Below are 20,823 nucleotides of genomic sequence, written 5' to 3' on the forward strand. Positions count from 1 at the left end.
CCCCTCCACCTCCTGCATCGCCGTGGCGACCTCCAGAGCGCCCCAGGACAGCGCGACAGCGGGGATATCCACCCCGAGCCCATGCCTATCCGTTCCCCAGCTCCAGTTTCCCCCTCCTCTCGGGATCTCTCCTCCCTCCTTCTGCCGCCATTGCCAAGAGCCCGAGCTCGAGCCGCCGCGCCTCTAGCCACAGGACCTCCCTTCCAAGTAGTCCAGTAGCTTCGCCTCGTCGAGATGGTTCTCTCTGCAACAGCCAAAGTCTCCCCGAGGTCTGCAACGTCCCCAACGCCATCGTCTTCAACCTTCGGTCGCCGGCAAATCGACGGTGAAACGCCGGCAAATCGACGGTGAAACGCCGGCAATAGCCCCTCCCCGAGCAGTCTGAGCCTAGCTTCACCTCCACCGTGAGCCTGCGATCATTTCCCCTCTCCTTCCCCTCGGATCCGTGCCCCCTAGCCACTGGAGCATCGAACCCGTACTCCGGCAGCCGCTCCGGCTCGTCGCCGGCTTACTCCGGCCACCTATAGCCCTCCCTGAGGCCAGTGCTCGATGAGGTCGGGCCTGGAGATCACTCCAGTGCTCTCAACATCTTTTTCCGAGCACCACAGCACGTTTTAGCTCTCTCCGGCGAGCCTTCCGCCGCGCCCGTGGTCGCCGCCGGCCATATTCCGGTGGGGCCGACTTGGCCAACCTAACCCAGAAGTTTAAAGACTAAACACTCACTGACAGTGGGCCCAAGGCCAAGTCAAACCCACTTAGGGGCTGGTCAGCGCGGGATTAGCCCCTGAGACGCTGACCAGTGGGTCCCCCCTGTCAGGTATGACCTGAACAGGTCAGTTGACCTGCTGATGTCAGGCTGACGCAATAAAGGGGTTTTCCAGTATAAAAATAATTCCAGAAATGTTTAAAACTTCTAAAATTCATAGAAATTAATCTGTAACTCCAATGAAAATAATTTATATATGAAAAAGTATCAGAAAAATTCAAGGAATCTGAATATGTCATTTTCAAACATGTTTCAAAATGTTACAGAACCCAAACATGTAGATTAATGAATAAGTTAATTCTTATAAATACTTTGTAGATGGAATTTGGAAAATATTTAAATTTCACTATAAATGACATGATCAAACACTGTCGTAATTGCAAACCAGCCACCTAACATGTCATCCCATGCATGTTAAAAGCAAGTTGATCTGAGCATCAGGTCGAATCAATTAAAATGGTATCCGAGAATACCTCGTTTGAAGTGGTATTTGAATTTGATTCAAATCAACTTCAAACCTAATACATGTTATCTATAATAGTTTACCATCTTGCATTCTCATGCCATGCTCATGCATCATCTTGATTGCATATGTTTGATATTGGTTGTTGTCATTCCTTTCGGTAGGCTCCGTTCCCCCGGATTCCACCGAATATCCGTCTGACGGATATTGTCACTCCTCTAAGCAACAAGGCAAGCAACCATTTTTGATCATCCCGATAAATCCCATGTTCTTGCTCCTGCACTTACTTATTGCATTAGAATCAAATGCTTCAAATGCTTTTGCCACGTTAGTTGAACCCACTTCCTTTGCATGACCTATCCTTGTCACAGTAAATAGTTGAACCTTGCAACCTAGCATACCTGGTAGTTGCTTGAGCCATGATGTGCCTTATCCTGCTATGCATGCTATGCTTAGAGTTGTGTATGGTCTGTCATCTGGGAGATGAACAGAATTGTGAGAATGTGTTCGGTAACCAAAGGTTGTGTGTTGAACCTGATTTGGTAAAGGTACCGATGAAAGGCTGTGTAGGAGTACATGGCGGGTTGTTTCATTGGAGCCGTCCTTAGGAACTGAGTTCCGTGTATGTAATCCAAGACGAGATACTACCACATGCTGGGCCCTGAAATATGACCCGCTCGACTTATTAATCGCTTAGTACTCGGTCCAGGAGTTGCAAGTAATTTCTGGTGTTTATAGTCATGCTGGAGGCCATGCCTGGTGCTGACCTGAGAGGTGGGCTGTGATGCGGTAGGAAGTGGCACGGTGTACCAAGTGGCACCCGAATGGTGGGCTTGGGAACCCTGCGCACATCGTTTGAGGCCGTGGCGGAAACCTCGGTCGGACTTCCGTACGGGTTACTCTCAGATAGGCGATAAACCTGGACTAGGTACTAATGTGGTTAACGGTCGTGGCCGACTCCCTCGCTGGGCTTCCGCTTGAAGGTTGCCGAGGTGCATGACGTGCACATGGCGATAAGTGGCGAGAGCGTGTGTGACGAAGTACACCCCTGCAGGGTTATGATCTATTCGAATAGCCGCGTCCGCGGATTTGGACTACTTGGAGACATATGTTGTTCATAGATAACTTAAATGGCTACTCATAAAATTGTCAAGATAAGCGTGAGTGTCGCGGACGACATTTCCGTATGGAGACGGAATGATTCCACGATGGTGTATTGTTGTGGTGTTAGTGGACTCGTGTGCGAGAAATCAAGTTGTCAAAATTATTTAAAAATGCAAGTTGTCTAGCCACGAGTCAAATGCTGGCTTTCCGCACGAAACCCCACCATACCTTGTTGATACATTGCATGAGTGGTTAGTTATTCTAAAGTCTTGCTGAGTACCTCCGTACTCATGTTTGCTTAATGAATGTTGCAGAGGTTGCTAATGACCCTAATGGAGGGTTCTTCATAGACATCGACAACGACGAGTAGCTGGTGTCCCAGCTACGATCTGGCCCTAGGTCGGGTCTGTAGTATAGTCAAGCCATGTGCCTTCTAGTTGCACCTATCTGTACTTAGACAGTTTTAAACACTTCCGATGGCTTGTAACTGAATGAGTGCTATTATGGGTCGTGAGACCCTTACTGTGTAATATTATGAGTGTGGCTCTTCCGAGCCTCTTAAATAAAGCTTGTATGTTTATGGTTATGTTGTGATGCCATCGATGTATCTATACATATCGGTATGCCATGCGTACGTGTGTCATACTTGATATGTATGGGGTTCGATTACCTAGCCGTGAACTTTAGTAGCACTCCTCACAGGGAAATGCCCCTTTGTGATCCAACTAGCCATGGTAGCTCGCTACTGCTCCGGACACATTGGTTGACCAGCATGTGTCCATCTTAGCTGCTGTGTCTGTCCCCTTTGAGGAAATGTCACGCAATGTAATGGAGTCCTTGTAGCTTGCTACGACTCGTCTACATTCGCTGGTGACCGACACCTGCTTTGTTGGGTCATGTATGCCTGTCCCTGTGCGATACTGCCACTTTGGTTTACGACTAGACTTGTCGATCCGGGTTCTTTGACATTGGAATGCTAGCGACACAATTGCATACATGAGTCAAAAGACGCAAATGGTCCTGGCTAAGGTAAGGCTGCAGCCGTGGGGTTAACCGTGCGTGAGACCGCAAAGGGATGCGATGTGTTACAGGCTGGATTCCTATGGCTTAGGATCGGGATCCCGACAGCGTTGGTATCAGAGCCTGACTGACTATAGGATTACTAAGCCAAACTAGTCGAAGTTGAGTCTAGAATTGCTTTAGTTATATATAAGGGAATTGTTTGTGGAAGGGAACGTAAGACTCTTGTTCTCTCCTCAAATTATTCTATTCTAGTCATCCTCGTCTTTTCTGCGGGAATTAAGGACTAGGTTACTCATCTTCTTCCAGGCTCGTGTTTCTGATCGGTAGATTATAGGACTACGGGTCAAGAGTTAATTGGGTTTCTTTCATTCCTAGGAAAAAGGAAGTAAGTTTGATGATCAGAGAGTTGAACTTGATAGTTGAGTGGTTACGCTATTCCATTTTGGGTTGTCTCAAAATTTGTTTTTGAGCATTTACAGCCATTATGCTGCCCAATTTTTCATTCGGAGCTCTAATGCTTTTGCATTACTCTCTATTTACAGATGCCTGGCCGTCCTTCTCGTCAGGTGGTACGTCTGACCAGGTGCATTGATGTGCCGGGTCATACGGCCATGCTGGTCACGGTGATGTCGGTGTGCGGTTACCGCTGGTACCCCGAGTACACAGTGGAGGAACAGTACCGAGACTTCAACTAGAGCCAGTATATCTGCAGTGTTAGGGTATTTCCAGACTACCCTGGAGCTGAGGAGCCAATCCATTGGTCCTATGGGTTGGGAGTCACTATTGACATGGCAGTACAAGATGCTGCCTATTCAATGCTGACCATTATGAGGGCGAGACATGCACTGCTGCAGAATTCAGAGTTCTGCTATGTTCCGGCCACTCAGCCTGGTGAAGAGGGATACCTCAGCGGAGTCTATTTTGATTCTTCTATGGAGGATCCACTACTGCAGTCCACTGTTGAGATGCTAGAGAACAGAGATAGGGATGCGCGTGCTCTCCGCATGGAGCTTTATGCTACCCGTGCCCGTCTGTGGACGGCTTTGACGCAACTGGCATCGGTAGTCCAGACAGGGTACGGAGATATGGAAATGCTGAACCCTGTTAGAACCCATCTTCCGGCCCACGTTGACTGGCCAGCTATAGGAGGAGTCACCCCTCTTCGGGGACCCCTCTTACCACCAGTCAGGGGACCAAGGCCACATCCGTGTCCTTATGGATCCCAGGGATCTCAGGCTAGAGTGTTTCCTGATTCGCAGGTTGAGCTTCCAGGTCATGGAGGTAATCTCTATGAGATGTTCTATGCGGATGCCTGAGCTGTGAGCAGAAGGATAGTATGGTAGTAGCGGTACGTTCACAGTCCTGCGTGACTTGTGAAGTATGCCTGTGATGTGAAATGAATTCCGGAGGCCTAGATAAATAATGTATAGGAAGATTGTAAGCCTCTGATGAGTAGTTTCATAATTTCAGTAGTTGCTCTTCGGTTAAGGTTGTACTGAACTATGTAAGGGTGTGTATGAACCATGGTGTATATATAGCAGTTGCTTGTTACCATGCTGTTCGGATATTCATTTCCGCATTCCATGTGTTCAGTACATTCTTAATCCATAGCTAGTATTGATATGATATTGGTCTAAGCTGTGAGTTTGTTTGTCAGGATGGTGTTCACCAAATTGAACCGTGCCCCTGCTCATGAGCAAGGCGAGGGTAGTCAAGCGTCGCAGGAAGACTTGCCTCACCCGCCCTCTCTGGCGGAAGTTATGCTTGAGGCAGAGAGAAACAAAAGGGAGACCAACCGACTGTTAGAGCGTATTGAGCAGAATACGGCTCGTCAGCCTAGGAATGTTGCAGTGTCCCTGAACGACTTTGTGAAGCTGAATCCTCCAAAGTTTCATCATTCTATCGATCCCCTCGACGCTGATGACTGGCCGTGCAGCATCTCACGCAAGATTCGCTCTACGAATGTTTCTGAGGCCGACAAGGTGACCTTTGCGGCGTATTTTCTGGAAGGACCCGCCAATCTGTGGTGGGAGAATTTTGAAGCTATGCGTCCCGCTGAACCAGCAGCCATATGGGCAGACTTCAATGCAGCCTTTCGTCTGCAGCATATTCTAGAGGGCCTGATGGACAGAAAGAGAGAGGAGTTCTGTGCTTTCACTCTGGGCAAGTTGATCGTGGATGCCTATAGCCGCGAGTTCGGTAACCTCGCCCGCTATGCAACAGAGGAGGTGTCTACTAACGCCAAGAAGCAAGCAAGATTCCGTAAGGGTCTGAGCCCTGAGCTTCGTCGTGATCTGCGCCTCCACGTGTGTGCAAGCTTTCAAGCCCTGGTCAACAAGGCGATGAGTGCCGAGACTGGTCATACTGACTTTGAAGCCACAAGGAAGCACTCCCGTGATTTTGGCTCATCTTCTGGTTCCGCGTTTCCAAAACGTAGGCTGTGGGTTCCAAACAGTTCTCTGCCGCCAAGATACACTCCGAGGCCATCCTACGTGGTGCCTCAGACGAATCAGCCCAACCCTCCAGCAAAAACTTATGGTGGTCCAGCTAACAATGTTGCACCACGTGCCAACCAAGTGATATGCTACAAGTGTGGAGAACCAGGGCACTATTCCCGTGAGTGTCCTCAAAATGTGGGTGCCAAGCAACCCGGAAAGTCCGTCGGGCAAGGCAAGTCGGGCAAAGCTTACTATGTGAAGCCAACTCCTGCACGTGGCCGTGTGAACTATGTGTCAGCAGAAGAAGCTGCAGAGGATCCCGACGTCATACTGGGTACGCTTCTTGTTAATCATCACCCAGCGTCTGTTCTCTTTGACACTGGGTCTTCTCATTCCTTCATTTCAGAAAGTTATGCACAGTTGCATAACATGTCTTTTTGTGATATGCCAATTCCATTGGTTGTCCAAACTCCTGGTAGTAAATGGCAAACCTCTAGGATAACCTATGACAATGAAATTCTAGTAGACAGGCTAGTTTTTCTAGCCTCATTGATAGCCTTGAAATCTTCGGATATTAATATCATCTTGGGTATGGACTGGATGTCAGCTCACTATGCCAAGATTGATACTCATTCTAGAAATGTCCAGCTTACCCATCCCTCGGGTGAGATAGTAAATGTCCCTACTCGAGTTGCCAAATGCCAACTCTATTCCTTAAATGCCAACCCTCTTCCGGAACTTGAAGACATTCCGGTAGTCCGTGACTTCCCGGATGTTTTTCCAGAGGAACTGCCAGGAATTCCACCTGACACAGATGTAGAGTTTGTGATTGATCTTGTTCCGGGAACTGTCCCAATAGCCAGAAGACCATATAAGATGGCACCCCTGGAGCTAGCCGAACTTAAGAAGCAACTAGATGAGGCCTTGAATAAAGGTTTCATTTGTCCTAGCTCTTCTCCTTGGGCTTGCCCCATCCTCTTCGTCAAGAAGAAAGACGGAACGGATCGGATGGTTGTAGATTACCGACGAGTTAATCTGGTCACCATAAAGAACAAGTATCCGCTCCCTAGGATCAACGATCTGTATGATCAGCTCGCTGGGTCCTCAGTCTTCTCCAAAATGGATTTGAGGTTGGGATACCATCAAATCAAGATCAAGAACGGGGACATTCCAAAAATGGATTTTGTTACTCATTATGGCCAATACGAGTACACCGTCATGTCCTTCGGTTTAACCAATGCCCCAACCACCTTCTCTCGTTTGATGAATTCAATCTTCATGGAGTATTTGGATAAATTCGTCGTGGTATACCTCGATGATATTCTCATCTACTCGAAGAAAGAACAAGAACATGCCGAGCATCTAAGGCTGGTATTGATGAAACTTCGAGAGCATCGCCTTTATGCCAAGTTTTCAAAATGTGAATTTTGGTTACCAGAAGTGACCTATCTAGGTCACGTAATCTCTGGTAAGGGTATTCTTTCAACCCCGAGAGAGTTCAAGCTGTCCTTGATTGGACTCAACCTGAATCGGTTAAGCAAGTTAGGAGTTTTCTTGGTCTAGCGAGCTATTGTCGCTGCTTTGTCGAGAATTTCTCCAAGGTTGCAAAGCCTCTAACTGAACTCCTCAAGAAGGATAAAAAGTTCGAGTGGACACCACAGTGTGAGCATAGTTTTCAGGAACTAAAAATACGCCTGACTTCCGCACCTGTGTTGCTACCACCAGATTTTTCTAAGGACTTTGTTATCTATTGCGACGCCTCGCGACAAGGATTAGGTTGCATTCTCATGCAAGATCGTCATGTGATCACATACGCATCTCGACAGTTGCGTCCACATGAGGATAATTATCCCACACATGACCTTGAGCTTGCAGCTGTGGTCCATGCACTAAAAACCTCGCGACATTACCTTCTGGGTAATCGTTGCGAAATATTCACTGATCACCAAAGTCTGAAATATATCTTCACCCAGCCGGATTTAAATCTCAGGCAAAGACGGTGGGTTGAGTTGATCTCGGATTACGACTTAGGGATAACTTACACCCCGAGAAAGGCCAATGTTATGGCCGATGCACTAAGTCGTAAATCTTATTGTAACAATTTGATGCTACAACAAGGTCAACCACATCTCTATGAGGACTTTCGGAAGTTGAATCTTCATATTGTTCCTCAAGGATTCCTTTCTACCCTGGTGGCGAAGCCTACCCTTAAGGATCAAATTATAGCTGGCCAAAAGCGTGACAAGGGTATATCACGGATCAAGGAGAATATTCTTAGCGGAAACGCTAAAGAATTTACCATGAACGATCAAGGTGTGGTGTTCTTCCAGAATCGTCTAGTGGTTCCTAAGAACCCACATCTAAGGCAGTTAATCCTTAAGGAGGCCCATGATTCTCCTCTCACCATTCATCCCGGTAGTACTAAGATGTATCAGGACCTACGCCAGAGGTTCTGGTGGACTAGGATGAAGAGAGAAATTGCTGAGTTCGTTGCTAACTGCGACGTTTGTCGTCGAGTTAAGGCAGAACATCAAAGGCCTGCTGGCACCCTTCAACCTCTAGCTATTCCTGAATGGAAATGGGATAAAGTTAGTATGGATTTCATTACCGGATTTCCCAAGACCAAGAAAGGAAATAATGCTATCTTTTTGGTCATTGACCGTCTTTCCAAAGTGGCTCATTTTCTTCCCGTTCGTGAGAGTATAACAGCTAGCCAGCTAGCAGAGTTATATATCTCTCGAATAGTGTCTCTTCATGGTGTTCCCCTAGAGATTAACTCGGACCGTGGGAGTATCTTTACTTCTCGCTTCTGGGACAGTTTTCAGAATGCCATGGGGACTCACTTGTCTTTTAGCACTGCTTTCCATCCCCAATCAAGTGGTCAAGTAGAAAGAGTGAATCAAATCCTAGAAGATATGCTCCGAGCTTGTGTTATATCGTTCGGTATGAATTGGGAGAAGTGCCTTCCATTCGCCGAATTCGCTTATAACAATAGTTATCAATCAAGCTTGGGCAAAGCTCCTTTTGAAGTTCTCTATGGACGAAGATGTCGAACACCTCTTAATTGGTCAGGAACCGGGGAGAGGTAACTCTTTGGCCCGGACATGATCCAGGATGCAGAAGAGCAGGTTCGCATTATTCGTGAAAAGTTGAAAACAGCCGAGTCTCGTCAAAAGAGCCAATATGATCGTCATCATCAGGCTGTGACCTTTGAAGTTGACGAGAAGGCTTACCTTCGAGTTACACCTTTGAAGGGTACCCATCGATTCGGTATCAAGGGCAAGTTGGCTCCTCGTTACATTGGTCCTTTTCGCATTCTTGCCAAATGAGGAGAAGTTGCCTACCAGTTGGAACTTCCTCCGCATCTTTCCGAGGTTCATGATGTCTTCCACGTCTCGCAACTCAGGCGTTTCTTTTCGGATCCTATCCGTGAAGTGCACCACGAAACGCTTGATCTCCAAGATAACCTTTCATACCGAGAATACCCCGTGAGTATTCTTGATCAAGCTGAGTGTACCACTCGACGTCGAAACCTCAAGTTTCTTAAAGTTCAATGGTCAAATCATTCTGAAAAGGAGGAAACTTGGGAAAGAGAGGATCGTCTCCGACTTGAGTATCATGCGTTATTCTCGACGACTTCTAAATCTCGAGACGAGATTCTTTTGAGTGGGGGTGAGTTGTCACATCCATGACACCTTAATCAAGTTAGCTTTGTGCTCATGTTTTCTTTGCATTGCATCTAGGAAATTTTCAACAAGAACAAAGCAAGTGGTGAAGGAAAATTCTAAAACCCTAGCCACTTTTCAAATTAAAGGAAATTCCAAAACTAGTTAAAATCAATGAACCCAAAATGGCCTCAAGAAAAGTTCAACTTTTCTGATAATTCTTGGAAACAAATAAGCAATAAAGGAAACCATTTATTTTATACTCTTGGCATTTTAAATAAATGCAAAAGCTACTGGTTTCAAGTTTGAAATTTGAAATCAGAAACTTTAAGCTTTCAAAAAATGTTGAAAACTTTAGGAATGGTTGGAAATATTCCAACAAATATTCTGGGGTGTTCAACATAGTTTTTACAAACTATTTGGGAGCTGAAATAAATAGTAAGTCAATGAAATAGCAAAACAGAAACAAATCAGAAAAAAACAAAAGAGAAAGAAAAGAGGAAACCTTACTTGTCGCCTGCGGAGGCCCAGCCCACTAGGGGCAGGGTCGTCTTCTTCCTGTGCCTTCCGGCAGAGGGGAGATCGACCACGGCGGCCCCCTCCACCTCCTGCTTCGTCGTGGCGACCTCCAGAGCGCCCCAGGACAGCGCGATAGCGGGGATATCCACCCCGAGCCCGTCCCTATCGGTTCCCAAGCTCCAGTTTCCCCCTCCTCTCGGGATCTCTCCTCCCTCCTTCTGCCGCCATTGCCAAGAGCCCGAGCTCGACCCGCCGCGCCTCTAGCCACAGGACCTCCCTTCCAAGAAGTCCAGTAGCTTCGCCTCGTCGAGCTGGTTCTCTCTGCAACGGCCGAAGTCTCCCCGAGCTCTGCAACATCCCCAACGCCATCGTCTTCAACCTTCGGTCGCCGGCAAATCGACGGTGAAACGCCGGCAATAGCCCCTCCCCGAGCAGTCTGAGCCTAGCTTCACCTCCACCGTGAGCCTGCGATCATTTCCCCTCTCCTTCCCCTCGGATCCGTGCCCCCTAGCCACTGGACCATCGAACCCGTACTCCGGCAGCCGCTCCGGCTCGTCGCCGGCTCACTCCGGCCACCTATAGCCCTCCCTGAGGCCAGCGCTGGATGAGGTCGGGCCTGGAGATCACTCCAATGCTCTCAACATCTTTTTCCGAGCACCACAACACGTTTTAGCTCTCTTCGGAGAGCCTTCCGCCGCGCCCGTGGTCGCCGCCGGCCATATTCCGGTGGGGCCGACTTGGCCAACCTAACCCAGAAGTTTAAAGACTAAACACTCACTGACAGTGGGCCCAAGGCCAAGTCAAACCCACTTAGGGGCTGGTCAGCGCGGGATTAGCCCGTGAGACGCTGACCAGTGGGCCCCCCTGTCAGGTTTGACCTGAACAGGTCAGTTGACCTGCTGATGTCAGCCTGACGCAATAAAGGGGTTTTCCAGTATAAAAATAATTCCAAAAATGTTTAAAACTTCTAAAATTCATAGAAATTAATCTGTAACTCCAATGAAAATAATTTATATATGAAAAAGTATCAAAAAAATTCAAGGAATCTGAATATGTCATTTTCAAACATGTTTGAAAATGTTACAGAACCCAAACATGTAGATTAATGAATAAGTTAATTCTTATAAATACTTTGTAGATGGAATTTGGAAAATATTTAAATTTCACTATAAATGACATGATCAAACACTGTCCTAATTACAAACCAACAACCTAACATGTCATCCCATGCATGTTAAAAGCAAGTTGATCTGAGCATCAGGTCCTATAGCCCTCCCTGAGGCCAGCGCTGGATGAAGTCGGGCCTGGAGATCACTCCAGTGCTCTCAACATCTTTTTCCGAGCACCACAGCACGTTTTAGCTCTCTCCGGCGAGCCTTCCGCCGCGCCCGTGGTCGCCGCCGGCCATATTTCGGTGGGGCCGACTTGGCCAACCTAACCCAGAAGTTTAAAGACTAAACACTCACTGACAGTGGGCCCAAGGCCAAGTCAAACCCACTTAGGGGCTGGTCAGCGCGGGATTAGCCCGTGAGATGCTGACCAGTGGGTCCCCCTGTCAGGTTTGACCTGAACAGGTCAGTTGACCTGCTGATGTCAGCCTGACGCAATAAAGGGGTTTTCTAGTATAAAAATAATTCCAGAAATGTTTAAAACTTCTAAAATTCATAGAAATTAATCTGTAACTCCAATGAAAATAATTTATATATGAAAAAGTATCAAAAAAATTCAAGGAATCTGAATATGTCATTTTCAAACATGTTTCAAAATGTTACAGAACCCAAACATGTAGATTAATGAATAAGTTAATTCTTATAAATACTTTGTAGATGGAATTTGGAAAATATTTAAATTTCACTATAAATGACATGATCAAACACTGTCCTAATTACAAACCAGCAACCTAACATGTCATCCCATGCATGTTAAAAGCAAGTTGATCTGAGCATCAGGTCGAATCAATTGAAATGGTATCCGAGAATACCTCGTTTGAAGTGGTATTTGAATTTGATTCAAATCAACTTCAAACCTAATACATGTTATCTATAATAGTTTACCATCTTACATTCTCATGCCATGCTCATGCATCATCTTGATTGCATATGTTTGATATTGGTTGTTGTCATTCCTTTCGGTAGGCTCCACTCCCCCGGATTCCACCGAATATCCGTCTGACGGATATTGTCACTCCTCTGAGCAACAAGGCAAGCAACCATTTTTGATCATCCCAATAAATCCCATGTTCTTGCTCCTGCACTTACTTATTGCATTAGAATCAAATGCTTCAAATTCTTTTGCCACGTTAGTTGAACCCACTTCCTTTGCATGACCTATCCTTGTCACAGTAAATAGCTGAACCTTGCAACCTAGCATACCTGGTAGTTGCTTGAGCCATGATGTGCCTTATCCTGCTATGCATGCTATGCTTAGAGTTGTGTATGGTCTGTCATCTGGGAGATGAACAGAATTTTGAGAATGTGTTCGGTAAGCAAAGGTTGTGTGTTGAACCAGATTTGGTAAAGGTACCGATGAAAGGCTGTGTAGGAGTACATGGCGGGTTGTTTCATTGGAACCGTCCTTAGGAACTGAGTTCCGTGTATGTAATCCAAGACGAGATACTACCACATGCTGGGCCCTGAAATATGACCCCGCTCGACTTATTAATCTCTTAGTACTCGGTCTAGGAGTTGCAAGTAGTTTCTGGTGTTTATAGTCATGCTGGAGGCCGTGCATGGTGCTGACCTGAGAGGTGGGCTGTGATGCGATAGGCAGTGGCACGGTGTACCAAATGGCACCCGGATGGTGGGCTTGGGAACCCTGCGCACATCGTTTGAGGCCGTGGCGGAAACCTCGGCCGGACTTCCGTACGGGTTACTCTCAGATAGGCGATAAACCTGGACTAGGTACTAATGTGGTTAACGGTCGTGGCCGACTCCCTCGCTGGGATTCCGCTTGAAGGTTGCCGAGGTGCATGACGTGCACATGGAGATAAGTGGCGAGAGCGTGTGTGATGAAGTACACCCCTGCAGGGTTATGATCTATTCGAATAGCCGCGTCCGCAGATATGGACTACTTGGAGATATATGTTGTTCATAGATAACTTAAATGGCTACTCATAAAATTGTCAAGATAAGCGTGAGTGTCGCGGACGGCATTTCCATATGGAGACGGAATGATTCCACGATGGTGTATTGTTGTGGTGTTAGTGGACTCGTGTGCGAGAAATCAAGTTGTCAAAATTATTTAAAAATGCAAGTTGTCTAGCCACGAGTCAAATTCTGGCTTTCCGCATGAAACCCCACCATACCTTGTTGATACATTGCATGAGTAGTTAGTTATCCTAAAGTCTTGCTGAGTACCTCCGTACTCATGTTTGCTTAATAAATGTTGCAGAGGTTGCTAATGACCCTAATGGAGGGTTCTTCATAGACATCGACGACGACGAGTAGCTGGTGTCCCAGCTACGATCTGGCCCTAGGTTGGGTCTGTAGTATAGTCAGGCCATGTGCCTTCTAGTTGCACCTGTCTGTACTCAGACAGTTTTAAACACTTCCGCTGGCTTGTAACTGAATGACTGCTATTATGGGTCGTGAGACCCTTACTGTGTAATATTATGAGTGTGGCTCTTCCGAGCCTCTTAAATAAAGCTTGTATGTTTATTGTTATGTTGTGATGCCATCGATGTATCTATACATATCGGTATGCCATGCGTACGTGTGTCATACTTGATATGTATGGGGTTCGATTACCTAGCCGTGAACTTTAGTAGCACTCCTTACAGGGAAATGCCCCTTTGTGATCCAACGAGCCATGGTAGCTCGCTACTGCTCCGGACACATTGGTTGACCGGCATGTGTCCTTCTTAGCTGTTGTGTCTGTCCCCTTTGAGGAAATGTCACGCGATGTAATGGAGTCCTTGTAGCTTGCTACGACTCGTCTACATTCGTTGGTGACCGACACCTGCTTTGTTGGGTCATGTATGCCTGTCCCTGTGCGGTACTGCCGCTTTGGTTTACGACTAGACTTGTCAATCCAGGTTCTTTGACATTGGAATGCTAGCGGCACAATTGCATACGTAAGTCAAAAGACGCAAACGGTCCCGGCTAAGGTAAGGCTGCAGTCGTGGGGTTAACCGTGCGTGAGACCGCAAAGGGATGCGATGTGTTACAAGCTGGATTCCTATGGCTTAGGATCGGGATCCCGACATAGTCATAGTCATACTCAATATCAATCAAAAGAAAAGCATAAAAATGACAGAAGTTCTCTCTAATTGGTGCTTATATAAGAAGAGGATGACTCAATAGGAAAATAAATAGACAGGCCCTTCGCAGAGGGAAGCATTGATTTGCAGAGGTGCCAGAGTTCAAGCTTTGAAAACAGAGATAATAATTTTGGGTGGCATGCTTTCATTGTCAACGCAATGACCAAGAGTTCTCAATATCTTCCATGCTACTCATGCTATAGGCGGTTCCCAAACAGAAAAGTAAAGTTTTAACTCCCCCACCACCAATCAATCACACTCCACGGCTAGCCGAATCCTCGGGTACCGTCCATACTAACATCAATCCGAGGGAGTCTTGTTTTACAGTTATGTTTTCGATTTAAGCGTGGAACTGGGCATTCTAATTACCGGCCCCTTTCTCGTGAATGACAGTGAATAAACACATGTCGAGGATAACACTCCTAGCATGGAAGATACCAATAGCCCCCTGTCACCACATGAGCGGTTCGGGCATGCAAAACATATCATTTCTTGAAGGTTTAGAGAATGGCACATGAAATTTACTTGGAACGGCAGGTAGATACCGCAAATAGGTAGGTATGGTGGACTCTCATGGAAAAACTTTTGGGTTTATGGAAGTGGATGCACAAACATTATTCCGCTTAGTACAAGTGAAGGCTAGCAAAAGACTGGGAAGCGACCAACTAGAGAGCGACAACAGTCATCAAGATGCAATGAGTTTGACTAACATTGAATGCAAGCATGAACATGATATAAATCACCATGAACACGAACATCTTAGAGGCTATGTTGATTTTGTTTCAACTACATGCATGAACATGCGCCAAGTCAAGCCACTTGAATCATTCAAAGGAGAATACCATCCTATCATACTACATCATCGTCATCTCAAAATCTATGTTGGCATTCAAGACAAACCATTATAAACTCTCGGCTAAATAAGCATGGCATCACAAACTATGATCTCTAAGTTGTCATTGCAAACATGGTTCTGTCACAACAAAGCTGAATCTGGTTTGACAAGCTAGTCATATTTACAAAAACAAAATAGATAGAGTTCATACCAGCTTTTCAGTCTCAGTCACTTCATCATATATCATCATTATTGCCTTTCACTTGCACGATCGAACGATGTGCACAATAATAAGAGTGCTCGTGCAATGGACTAAGCTGAATCTGCGGGCAAGCACAAAGGAGAAGACAAAGTAATATGGCTCTTTGAAAGCTAAACAGGTATGCATGCAAGAGCCACTAAACATTGTAACCAATATCTTCTACCTTGACCCAAAGAAAAAGAAAACTATTTACACGGGAAAGCTCCCAACAAGCAAAAGAAGAAAGAAAAATCTTTTTGGGTTTTCTCAAAAGGACACAAAACAAGAAAACAAGAAAACAAAAATAAACTAGCATGGATAATACAGTGGCAAAGTGTGAACACCAGCTAACAAAGTGAAAGCATAAGCATGAATGTAAAGTCGGTGAGAACACGTACTCCCCAAGCTTAGGGTTTTGGCCTAGCTTGGTCTACTCCCATGGATGGTCCTGGCGGAACCCAAAATCATAATGGGTGTTATACAGGAGTGCTGCAGCCACTGCCTGAATAGCTGCCTCACGAAGTCGAGCAGCCGTCGCCTCCCTCTCATACTCCTCTGCCTCTCCTATTGTTATGTAGTATCTTCGTTTTACGTGAAAGTCAAAGAAAGCATGAGCAGGAAGGGTAATATGGAAAACACGCTGCCGGTTAAATATCAAGCGGGATAGGAGGGATCCATGATCTCTCTCAAGGAACTGGTAGCGTGTTAGAGCGACACGATCAAGGTAGGCTGTACGGAGAGGAGGGTCTTATGAACGGATGGATATTCCAAGAAAATTTGCTAAGCGTGTAGCATAAACTCCACCAAAGAAATCCCCCTCACTCGCATTTTTATTCAGCCTCCTTGCTATTATAGCTCCCATATTGAAGCTCCTGTCACCTGTTATTGCCTTAAGGATACTAAGGTCGGATGCGCATAGGTGACAATGTGCACCCTTGCCGTTAATGCACCTACCTATGAAGAGGGCAAAGTAGTGCAAGGCAGTGAAATGAATGCTTCCTATGGTAGCTTACGTGACATCTCTGGTTTCTCCAACAGTTATACTGGAAACAAAGTCTCTAACCGAAGACTTAGCAGGATCATTAAGACTACCCCCATCGGGTATCTTGCAAATCCTATTGAAATCATCCAAACCCATGGTGTAGGATTTATCATAAAGATCAAACAGTATAGATGAGTCACGGCCAACTGAAAATTTAAATCTACACACGAAAGAGGCAGTGAGCATAGCATACTGTTCACATTTATCTGAAGGAATTCTTCTAACCCGGCATTGCGGACAAGTGTATCAAACTCATCCTTGAAACCTGCTTCAATCATAAACTCATCGGAAGGCCATTCACATGGTTGCACCGGTGCGTCCCTTAGTTGAAAAGGTTCGGGCTTCCGAAAACAAAGACGGGGACCCTTCTTACTTGAGGAACCACCATGAAACTTCCTCCTGAACATAATTTTCTTTTGCTGAAATTTTTGAAGTTCAAGAGAAAAGTGAATGAAGACCAACCATACCTTGTAGCAACTACTCCTACTAGTCCCTAGAGACAGTATCACGCGCTAAAACTACTTGGGACCAGCTAAAATCAACCTTTCTAACTCAAGAACAGGGTCACCAAGGTGGCAAGAATACGTGAAGGATAAAACACTAGAGCGAAAACTAATTGGACCAATGACGGAGTCACTTACCAAGGAGTAATTTCTCCAAAACGGTTCGGAGAATGGTGCTTTGAGCAAGGAGATAGAAAATCACAGCCAAATGAGCAAGAACACGGGTTTGAGTTGTGAAACAATTTTTTCTAGAGGTGGAAGAAGAGGCTGGGAGCTGGAATGAGTGGAGGGGGTCCCTGTGGGCCCCACAAGCTTGCCCTCCGCCACCAGGGGGTGGCGGTGGCAGGGCTTGTGGCCCACTGGTCTAGCCCCCAGGACAGCTTTCAGGCCTTGTAATTTTCAAAAATTCCAGAAAAAATCATACTAAATTTTCAGGACCATCGGAGAACTTTTGTTTTTGAGGTGTTTTTCTCCGGGACGCTAAAACAGAAAACAGGAAAAGCTAAACTAAATCTATCATTTTTCTTCTAAGCAACAGAAATTGAAAGCTCAAAACAGAGGTATGTGACTCTTTGATTCATCCATTTCATGGTCATCGAAAGAAGTCCGTCAATGGGGTTGATCAAGTCCTCATGACAAAACCTTCTCGAATATCAAGAGAGAACGGAGAATTCTCGAATAGCCACTAAGTCACCTCAATGGGGATATGTATCTCCCCAACAAGCAAATCATACTTCATCTTAACACGAGGAATAGGGCATTCAAAGCTCCCAATAAGAATCGATGAAGTCTTTTCGATAGCATTGATGCAATGTACTTGATATCGTTTCTTTGGAAAGTGCACTCTGTGCTCATTGCCGTTGACATGGAAAGTGACATTGCCTTTGTTGCAATCAATAACAGCCCCTGAAGTGTTTAAAAAGGGTCTTCCGAGGATGACAGCCATGGCATCGTCCTCGGGAATATCCAAGATAACAAAGTCTGTTAAGATAGTGGTGTTAGCAACCACAACAGGCACATCCTCGCAAATGCCGATAGGGAAATCAGCTGATTTGTCAGCCATTTGCAGAGAAATTTCAGTGGGTGTCAACTTATCCAACTCAAGTCTATGATAAAGAGAGAGCGACATAACACTAACACCGGCTCCAAGGTCACATAAGGCAGTTCTTACGTAGTTTCCTTTAATGGAGCAAGGTATAGTGGGCACTCCGGGATCACCAAGTTTCTTAGGAGTTCCACCTTTGAAAGTGTAGTTGGCAAGCATGGTGGAGATCTCAAGATCTGGTATCTTCCGTTTATTAGTCAAGATATCTTTCATGTACTTGGCATACGGAGACATTTTGAGCATATCAGTTAATCGCATCTGCAGAAAGATGGGTCTTATCATCTCAACGAAGCGCTCAAAATCCTCATCATCCTTTTTCTTGGATGGCTTAGGAGGAAAGGGCATAGTTCTCTGAACCCATGGCTCCATTTCTTTACTATGCTTCCTAGAAGTGAAGTCATTCTTATCGTATCTCTTAGGTTGTGGGTTATCAGGATTAACCCAAGGTTCAATCTCCACATCCTCATCATTGCTAAGTCGAGCATTATTATGAACATCACTGTCCATATTCTCACCAGGTTCATGTTCATCACCAGATTGTGTTTCTGCATCAGACGCGGAAATATCATTAGGTTCTTCAGGTGTGACAGTATTTGGTGAACTGTCATGTAGGTTTCTATCATCCTTCTTCTTCTCCTTAGGATGACTGGGTGTATCAGCATTGATTCCTTGAGAATCTTGATCAATTCTCTTAGGATGACCTTCAGGATACAAAGGTTCCTGAGTCATTTTGCCTCCTCTAGTAATGACTCTGACAGAGTTGTCATTTAATTCATTGAGCAAGTCATTCTGAGCTTTAAGTACTTGTTCTACCTGAGTAGTAATCATAGAGGCATGTTTACTCAAAAGCTTCAGATCATTGACATTTCTGTCTACACAAGCACTTAAATGGCTAAGCATACGAGTACTTTGTTCCAAATGTCTGCTAACATAATCATTGAAACTCTGTTGTTTGGCAACAAAGTTGTCAAATTCATCAAAGCATAGGCTAGCAGGTTTGTCAAAAGGAATATCACTCTCATCAAACCTACGCAGAGAATTTACTTCTACTACCTGTATCGGGTTATCAAGAACATGGATCTCTTCGATAGGTGGTAGATTTTTGACATCTTCAGATCTAATGCCTTTCTCTTGCATAGATTTCTTTGCTTCTTGCATATCTTCGGGACTGAGGAATAGAATACCTCTTTTCTTAGGATTTGACTTAGGAGGTGGTTCGGGAATAGTCCAAGCATTATTGTTGATCAAGATGTTATTGAGTAGGGTCTCAGCTTGTTCTACAGCTCGTTCCCTAAAAACACAACTGGCACAACTATCTAGGTGGTCTCTAGAGGCATCGGTAAGTCCGCTATAGAGGATATCAAGTATCTCCTTCTTCTTTAGAGGGTGACCAGGCAAAGCATTCTGTAGCTGGACGAGCCTCCCCCAAGCTTGTGGGAGACTCTTTCCTTGGAGTTGAGCAAAGTTGTATATTTCCTGCAAGGCAGCTTGCTTCTTATGGGCAGGGAAATATTTCTCACAAAAGTAATGGATCATATCCTGGGGACTACTCACACATCGAGGAGCAAGAGAGGTGAACCAGGCTTTAGCGTCATTCTTTAGAGAGAAAGGAAACAGCTTAAGGATACAGTAGTGGCGGATCTTCTCGTCATCAGTGAAAAGGGTGGCTATATCGTGTAGTTTGGCAAGATGGGATACGACCGTCTCAGACTCATAACCGTAAAAAGGATCATATTCGACTAGAGAGATTATCTCAGGATCGACAGAGAATTCATAATCCTTACCGGTGATAAAGATAGGTGAAGTGGCAAACTTCGGGTCGTATTTCATCTTAGCTTTCATAGATTTTTCCTTCCACTTGAGAAGTAATTTCTCAGCGTCATAGGCATCCTTACACGCAAGAAAATCCTCAGCTATCTCTCCCTCCATAACGTAACCCTTAGGTATATCAGGCAATTCATATCTAGGAGAGCTAGATCTAGCAGGAGCAAAAGCAGGTTCTATCTCAATAGTATTGGAAGTTTCAGAAGCATCACGAGCATTGGCAGTAACTCTAGCAAATATGAGCATCAAGGAATAACCCTAGTGGCATATCAGGCAAAGTAGCATCTCTAGCAGTATCAAGCATAGCATCATCAGGCAAAATAACATCTCTAGCATCATTAGGCATAGCATCTCTAGCAATATCAGGCAAGGCAGTATCATGCATATCATCTCTAGCATCATCAGGCATAGCATCTCTAGCAATATCAGGCAAAGCAGTATTAGGCATAGTATGAAGCATAACATCTCTAGTAGTAGCATCATAAGCATCATCAAGCACAGGCGACATATCAAGATTTCTAGCAGGAGGTGATGTCGCAAACTTACTCATAAATGAAGGTGAATCAAGTGCAAAGCTAGATGGCAATTCCTTACCTCCCCTCGTAGTTGAGGGAGAGACTTTGGTTTTCGGATCCTTCAGATTCTTCATAGTGATCAGTAGATATAAATCCCAAGTGACTCAGAGAATATAGCAACACCTCCCCGGCAACAGCGCCAGAAAAATGCTGACTGGCACTCTCTGGCAATAGCTAGACGAATGCTGATTCTATGACAACAAACCTTCCCCTGCAACGGCACTAGAAGAATGCTGCTAGCACTCCCCGGCAACGGCGCCAGAAAAATGCTGACTGGCACTCTCTGGCAATAGTAGACGAATGCTGATTATGTGACAACAAACCTACCCCTGCAACGACACCAGAAGAATGCTGCTAGCACTCCCCGGCAACGAAACTAGAAGAATGTTGTTGATGGCCCACCAGCGCGTGGGTTCGCAGCAGTTTTTGAGGTTAGAGTATTTGACCCAAATTTGTTGATTC

This window comes from Hordeum vulgare, chromosome 3H, assembly GCF_904849725.1.
Source record: "Hordeum vulgare subsp. vulgare chromosome 3H, MorexV3_pseudomolecules_assembly, whole genome shotgun sequence".
In the NCBI taxonomy this organism is placed as follows: domain Eukaryota; kingdom Viridiplantae; phylum Streptophyta; class Magnoliopsida; order Poales; family Poaceae; genus Hordeum; species Hordeum vulgare.